Source organism: Tenrec ecaudatus, chromosome 11 (assembly GCF_050624435.1).
Source record: "Tenrec ecaudatus isolate mTenEca1 chromosome 11, mTenEca1.hap1, whole genome shotgun sequence".
Taxonomy (NCBI): domain Eukaryota; kingdom Metazoa; phylum Chordata; class Mammalia; order Afrosoricida; family Tenrecidae; genus Tenrec; species Tenrec ecaudatus.
In genome coordinates this window covers 4582430-4588953 of record NC_134540.1, presented here as the reverse complement: position 1 = coordinate 4588953, position 6524 = coordinate 4582430, and the positions used below count along the sequence as shown (strand labels likewise).

General features: G+C 47.1%; 1 pseudogene; it reads right to left on the bottom strand.

Moving 5' to 3' along the window:
- Positions 1-5450: 5450 nt before the first annotated feature.
- Positions 5451-6296, bottom strand: LOC142461628 (nucleophosmin pseudogene; annotated as a pseudogene).
- Positions 6297-6524: the final 228 nt, after the last annotated feature.

Sequence of the window (6524 nt, the reverse complement as noted above, 5' to 3'; positions counted from 1 at the left end):
TGACGCTGAATGCAGGAAGATCACAGGCTACTGGGTGGGAAGTTTTGCGGATCCGGTGGCGTTGTAAGCATCTCAGTGCTGGCAGGGTCTCCACGTGGCTTCTCCAGCTCAGGGACCAAGCATAGCTCCATGTGTCTTCTTGACAGGATGTCTCGCAGGGAGTGAGCAGAGAGAGAGTCTCCCGCCTCCAAGGAGAAATACAGGAGTTCCCTGAGGAGAAGGCCCTGACCACACAGAGGCCTCGCTGGCTATGACCTGATTGACAGGCTAGACTCCACCCCTTCACTCTGCATCCTCAAATGGACACCAGATTATGTAATGACCACCATGACAACTGTGGATCCCTTTGCATCAATATGCAGTCAAAGCGGAGAAGATATTTCCCAACTGTCTGTCCTGCTGTGACTGGTAGACACGGCACGTCCCCTTACTTTTGCTTACACCCACAGCCCGCCCTCGAGACACGGGAACCATCCAAGCAGAATTGAATTGCCTCTCTAAACAACCTCCGGCCCCAAGGAGCATTGGACAAGGTCTAGGGGCACAGTTTTTAAAAGAACCCTGGTGGTGAACCAGTTAAGCCCTGGGCTGAAAACCAACAGGTTAGAGTTCACACGCCCCCCTTGGCTGGGCAGGAGAAAGATCTAGCAATCTGCTTCTATGCCAAGGGCAGCTTAGGAAACTACAGTGGAGTCCTATTCTGTCACATGGGGCTGTCAGGAGTCGCAATGAACTTGAGGACATCCAACACCGGGTGTTCTCGGTGGTCACAATCGAGGGCCTGCATCCTATTGTTGGAGTCCAAGAGGCTGCTGAGCAGCCTATGACGCACAGGACAGGCTTTCTAACTAGGAACTCTGCCGCTCAAAAGGTCAGTCGTGCCGAGTTGGGAAAGCTTGGTCTGGGGCGCGTGGTGCCTGCTCTCGCAAGAACTGTCAGCCTTGGTTGTAGAAGTGGCTGGTCAATGGGGCTGACAGAGACGGACGTTGCATTGGTAGCACAACCGAAAGGTGGCCAACTCAAAACCCACCCAGTGTCTCTGCAGCAGAAAGACTCATCTCCACCACCTCCCATTGCCAGCAAGTCACGTCCAACACACAGCCCACCTCTAGGACAGGGTGAGACTGCTTCGCAGGGTTTCAGAGACTGTCATCTTTACAGGAATGGACAGCCTCACTTTTCTCCCACGGCACAGCTGGTGGGTTCAAATCTTTGACCTTGCCATTGGCAACCAAATACTTAACCCATCTGCTCCCAGGGCTCCTTTCTTTAAAGATGCCGCCCTAGGAAACCCTTTAGGGGCGGTTCTACTCGATCACATGGGACCGCGATGAGTTAGAATCAGAGTGATGGGGCCCAGCACTGATGAAGGGTTGGCCAAGTAGGCGCCCTAGAGTCACAATTGGTAAGCAAGCCTACTGCGCAGGCAGTGACCGTGAATTTGCCTCACACATTCAGTAATGGTGACCTAAGAGTTACTTAGCCCCTCTGAGCATCGGTTCTCCTTTCTATGTGATGGGTGTGGTTGCGTTGTGTCATGAGTGCAGTGCAGAGCGCCATGCCCCAGGAAGCTGTGCTCTGCTGGAAACTTGGCAGGGATTCCTTCCCTTCAGCAAGCAAAGGGCAGGGAAGAGCAGCCGAGAGAGGAAGAGATGTGAGCGAAGGGGACAGAGTCAACTGGAGTCGAGGAAGAGAGGCCTGAGATTCAATACTGGCCTTGGTGATTTGCAAGGGGAAATATATTTTTTTAATGGTGTCCGCTCAAAGGCTTGTTTCCAAACAAACAGCCATGTAAGCGAGATGCCAACTAAGCCCACAGGGAAGAAGCCCACCAACATCAGTGACCGAAAGACTGTACTCTACACAGTCCGAAGCTGAAGGAAAATAGAGATAGCCTCAGAGCCCAACTTGTGAGATTCTGCTTTTTGGAAGGCCGTCGATGACAGCAGGAGCCCAGGATACATTTGTGAGATCTATACAAGAAATAGGCCTCCGGTGGCTTCCCTCTTTACATAATGGCCCGATGGGAATAAACCGGTCAGAAAACAGAGCGCCTTGCAGAGGCATCTAAAGGATCAAAATGACCCACCTGACTGGACAGTTCAAGCCTCATCAGTTGGTCCCCCCCATGTACATGGGGCCTGATACGGCTTTCCAGCATTTTGTGGGTTTTTTTCTTCATGTTGGGCTCTAGCTCTGATGTATGCTGTCACTGGGGACAGCCCTCTTGAATTTTTGCTAAATGTTTTTCTGTTTTTAGGTATATGAAACCCAGACAACAAGTAGAATAAAGGTTCGTGGGGTGTGGGGAGTGGGGTGCAGTGCGGGCAGGGTGGCAGTAAAGGGGAACTGCTATCAAGGAATTCAAGAAGAAAGAATGTTTTGAAACTGACTGTGGTAGCAATTGCACAATATTGATTGATGTGATCGAACTGTGGAATGATATGATGGCTGTCTTACTTCCCAATAAAAAGGCTTTTTAGGGTGGGGGTGAAGTGGTGTTCAAGCTCCAAGGATGATGTTCCTGCTCAGAGCAGCCAATGCACAGAGAGGACCCATAGGGCCATCCCCACCGGAAGACACAATGTCCTTCACTGACCTACAACGCTACAGGGGAAAACACTGGAGACACAGTGTGGAAACTGTGCGCGATCTGACCCCACCACACTGGGGCGGAATGCTAAGGGCGTGCAACAGAGCGGCAAGGGGAGAAAAACAATGAAGTCCCTGAGGAATACCAAAAATAGACTTTGGGGCCAGGATGTGGCACCCCATCAGACTCGACCGGAAGACACTAATAAAGGTCAACAAACAGACCTGGAACAATTTATAGGCCTTTTTTGTTGTCGTTGTTTTGTTGTTGTGATGATGTTGGTGGTTTTGTTCTTTGTTTTGCTTTTTTACTTTATTAAAATACTGAGTTTTATTTCGCATGTATATTTTTGTCTCCCCACCATTTCCATTTGTCTGACCACTGCTACCACTCTGTCCTATAATAACATTCCATACAGACTTAGAACCAAGCACATGGCGGGGTTCCATCTCCACAAACTAAACAGGCCTTTTAGACCCTTTCTTGGCAGAGGAACCTGGACAACATTTAAAATTTTTTTATATCGTTTTATTAGGGGCTCATACAACTCTCATCACAATTCATACATATATCAATTGTGTAAAGCACGTTTGTACATTCATTGCCCTCATCGTTCTCAAAACATTTGCTCTCCACCTAAGCCCCTGGCATCAGCTCCTTATTTTTTCCCCTCCCTTCCCGCTCCCCCCACCCTCATGAGCCCTTGATAATTTATAAATTATTATTATGTCATATCTTGCCCTGTCCAACATCTCCCTTCACCCACTTTTCTGTTGTCCATCCCCCAGGGAGGAGGTTATATGTAGATCCTTGTAATTGGTTCCCCCTTTCCAACCCACCCTCCCTCCACCCTCCCCATATCACCACTCTCAGTACTGGTCCTGAAGGGATCATCTACCCTGGATTCCCTGTGTTTCCAGTTCCTATCTGTACTAGTGTACATCCTTGGGTCTAGCCAGATTTGTAAGGTAGAACTGGGATCATGATAGTGGTGGGGAGGAAGCATTTAAGAACTAGAGGAAAGTTGTATGTTTCATCGTTGCTGCATCACACCCTGACTGGTTCATCTCCTCCCCGAGACCCTTCTTTAAGGGGATGTCCAATGGCTGACAAGTGGGCTTTGGGTCTCCACTCCTCAGTCCCCACTTTATTCACAATGGTATGATTTTTGTTCTGATTATGCCTGATCCCTTCAACATCTCGTGATCACACAGGCTGGTGTGCTTCTTCCATGTGGACTTTGTTGCTTCTGAGCTAGATGGCTGTTTTTTTTGTTTTTTTTTTTACCTTCAAGCCTTTAAGACCCCAGACGCTATATCTTTTGATAGCCGGGCACCATCAGCTTTCTTCGCCGCATTTGCTTATACACCCATTTGTCTTCAGCGATTGTATAGGGGAGATGAGCACACAATGATATGATTTTTTGTTCTTTAATGCCTGATAACTGATCTCTCTGGCACCTCATGATCATGCAGTCTGGTGTGCTTCTTCCATGTGGGCTTTGTTGCTTCTCAGCTAGATGGCCGCTTGTTTACCTTCAAATCTTTTAGTTCCCAGACGTTAGATCTTTTGATTGCCAGGCACCATCAGCTTTCTTCACCACATTTACTTATTCACCTGCTTTGTTTTCAGTGATTGTGTCAGGAAGGTGCACATCATAGAATGCCAAGTTAGTGAAGAAAGTATTCTTGCATTGAGGGAGTACTTGAGTGGAGGCCCAATGTCCTTCTGCTACCTTAATACTAAACCTAGAAAGATATGTACATAAATCTATTTCTACATCCTCATATATAAATATATTTACATATGTACATGTCTTTATTTAAATCTCTATAAATTCCCTTTGCCTATTAACTCTTTCCTCTATTTCCCTTGACTTTCCTCTTGTCCCACTATAATGTTCAGTCTTCATTTGGGTTTCAGTAATTCCTCTTGGTTACATTACCCTGATCACGCCCTACCGGACCTCCTATACCCTCTTCACCACCTATTTAGATCACTTGTTGTTCCCTTGTTCCTGGGTTTGTTAACACCACTACCTTTCTCCCCCCCCACCACCTCTTCCATGTCCCATCTGGAACTGTTGGTCCTGTTGTTTTCACCTCCAGATTGTCCATCCAGCCTATCTTATTTAGACAGACCAACGGAGATAATAACACGCACAAAAACAAGACAGAGCAAAACCAAGCAACAATATACAACAAAACAACAACAACAAACCAATGACCAAAAAAAAAACCAAAACAAAACACAAGAAAGAAAAGCTTGTAGTTAATTCAAGGGCTGTTTGTTGGCCTTTAGGAGTGTTTTCCAGTGCAGTCTGTTGGGGCACCAAGTCCTGGCTCCCAAGTCCATCTTCGGTTTTCCTTGGGGACCTTGCTGCTCTGTTCCCTTGCTGTTCTGTTGCACCCCCTTAGTATTTTGCCTCAGTGTGATAGGATGAGATCAGGCACAATTCCCACACTGTGTCTCCGGTGTTGTCCCCTGTAGGGCTATGGGTCAGTGAGGGACATCGTGTCTCATCGTGGGGCCGGCCATGTGGTCCTCTCTGTGGACTGGCTACTCTAATCAGGAACATCATCCTCAAGGCTTGGTGGGCCAGGATGTACTCCACTCTCTCCTCATCCCCCTTCATCTGCTCCCGTTTGCTCTGATCAGACATGTCCCTCTCCTGGAGCTGCAGATTCAGTGCCGTCCTTTGAAATAAATTCTTCTGCGGAGAGTGGCAGGTGAAACCTGGACAACATTTATCAGACACAGTAGGGAAAGTTCTCACTCTGCATTATGAAAAAGGATGGCCAGATAGCAACTATTACAGAAATGAAATAAGATGGGAAATTTTAACAAACTGTTCAAACTATTTTCTTAAAGAGATGTCCTCTAGTGCCAGAGATCTTGAATAGCCTCCCGGTCAGTCATCCGGGAGCAATTCTTCACATCGTTGATGAATTTGGCTTCCACTTTAGGAAGAGAACCACCCTTTTCTATACTTGCTTGCACTTTTGCTTTAATGTATTCTAACGAATGAGGGCCTTTCAGTGTTTGGGGAGTTTTCCGTTTTTTGAAGATTCTTGACCTTTGAATCTTCGTGTTGATGGTTCTGAGTCTTTTCCATTCTGGTTTGATTTTTGTGCATTTTTGGCCAGAGTATAGATTTCTTCACTGGAGCTTTTTATTCAGCTTCATCAGCAGCAGCATCTTCTTCTTCATCATCGTCCTCACCGACTTCATCTTCTTCATCAGCAGTAGCAAGATTTACCATTTCCTGTGAAACCTTGCACTCGTGGGGAAAGCCCGCTTTCCCGATCCACTTAAAAGTTTCCCATCCTCCTCCTCTTTGTCACCGGACAGCTACTACATACTGTCCACTAACAAGCACAGGCCCTGAGCCACACTTCAACCGTACGACCACTGGTGGTGTGATTTCAGAGTCCCCAAGGGAGACGGTTGGCTGTACAGACATTTTCAAAGTCACCAGTGTCACTTTAATGGGGCTGTCCTCATAATTCATTGCTTCTGCTTCCACAATATGCAGTTCATCCTTTGCCCCAGCACCCAAACTGACCGCTCTTAAAGCTAACTGGTGCTCATTTCCATCCTTATCCACCTTAAAGTGACCATCTTTGTCGGCCTTTAGGTCACAACCAAAAAGATAGTTTTGGGGCCTCAGGGGGCTCATGTCCATATCCATTGAATCTTCCATGGGGTGGTGACATGCACTTCGGTGAGAGAAACGGGAAATGGAGGTAAACCACTGCCATTGCTAAACACACCAGCACAGGATGGAATCGTTTTTAGTTTTCTTTTGCTTTGTCTTGTTTTTGTGCTTATTATTGTCTCTGACTGTCTATCTAGATAAACTAGGTGGGATAAACATCCAGAGGAGAAAACAACGGGGCTGGACTATTCAAGGGGAGATGCCAGATAATGG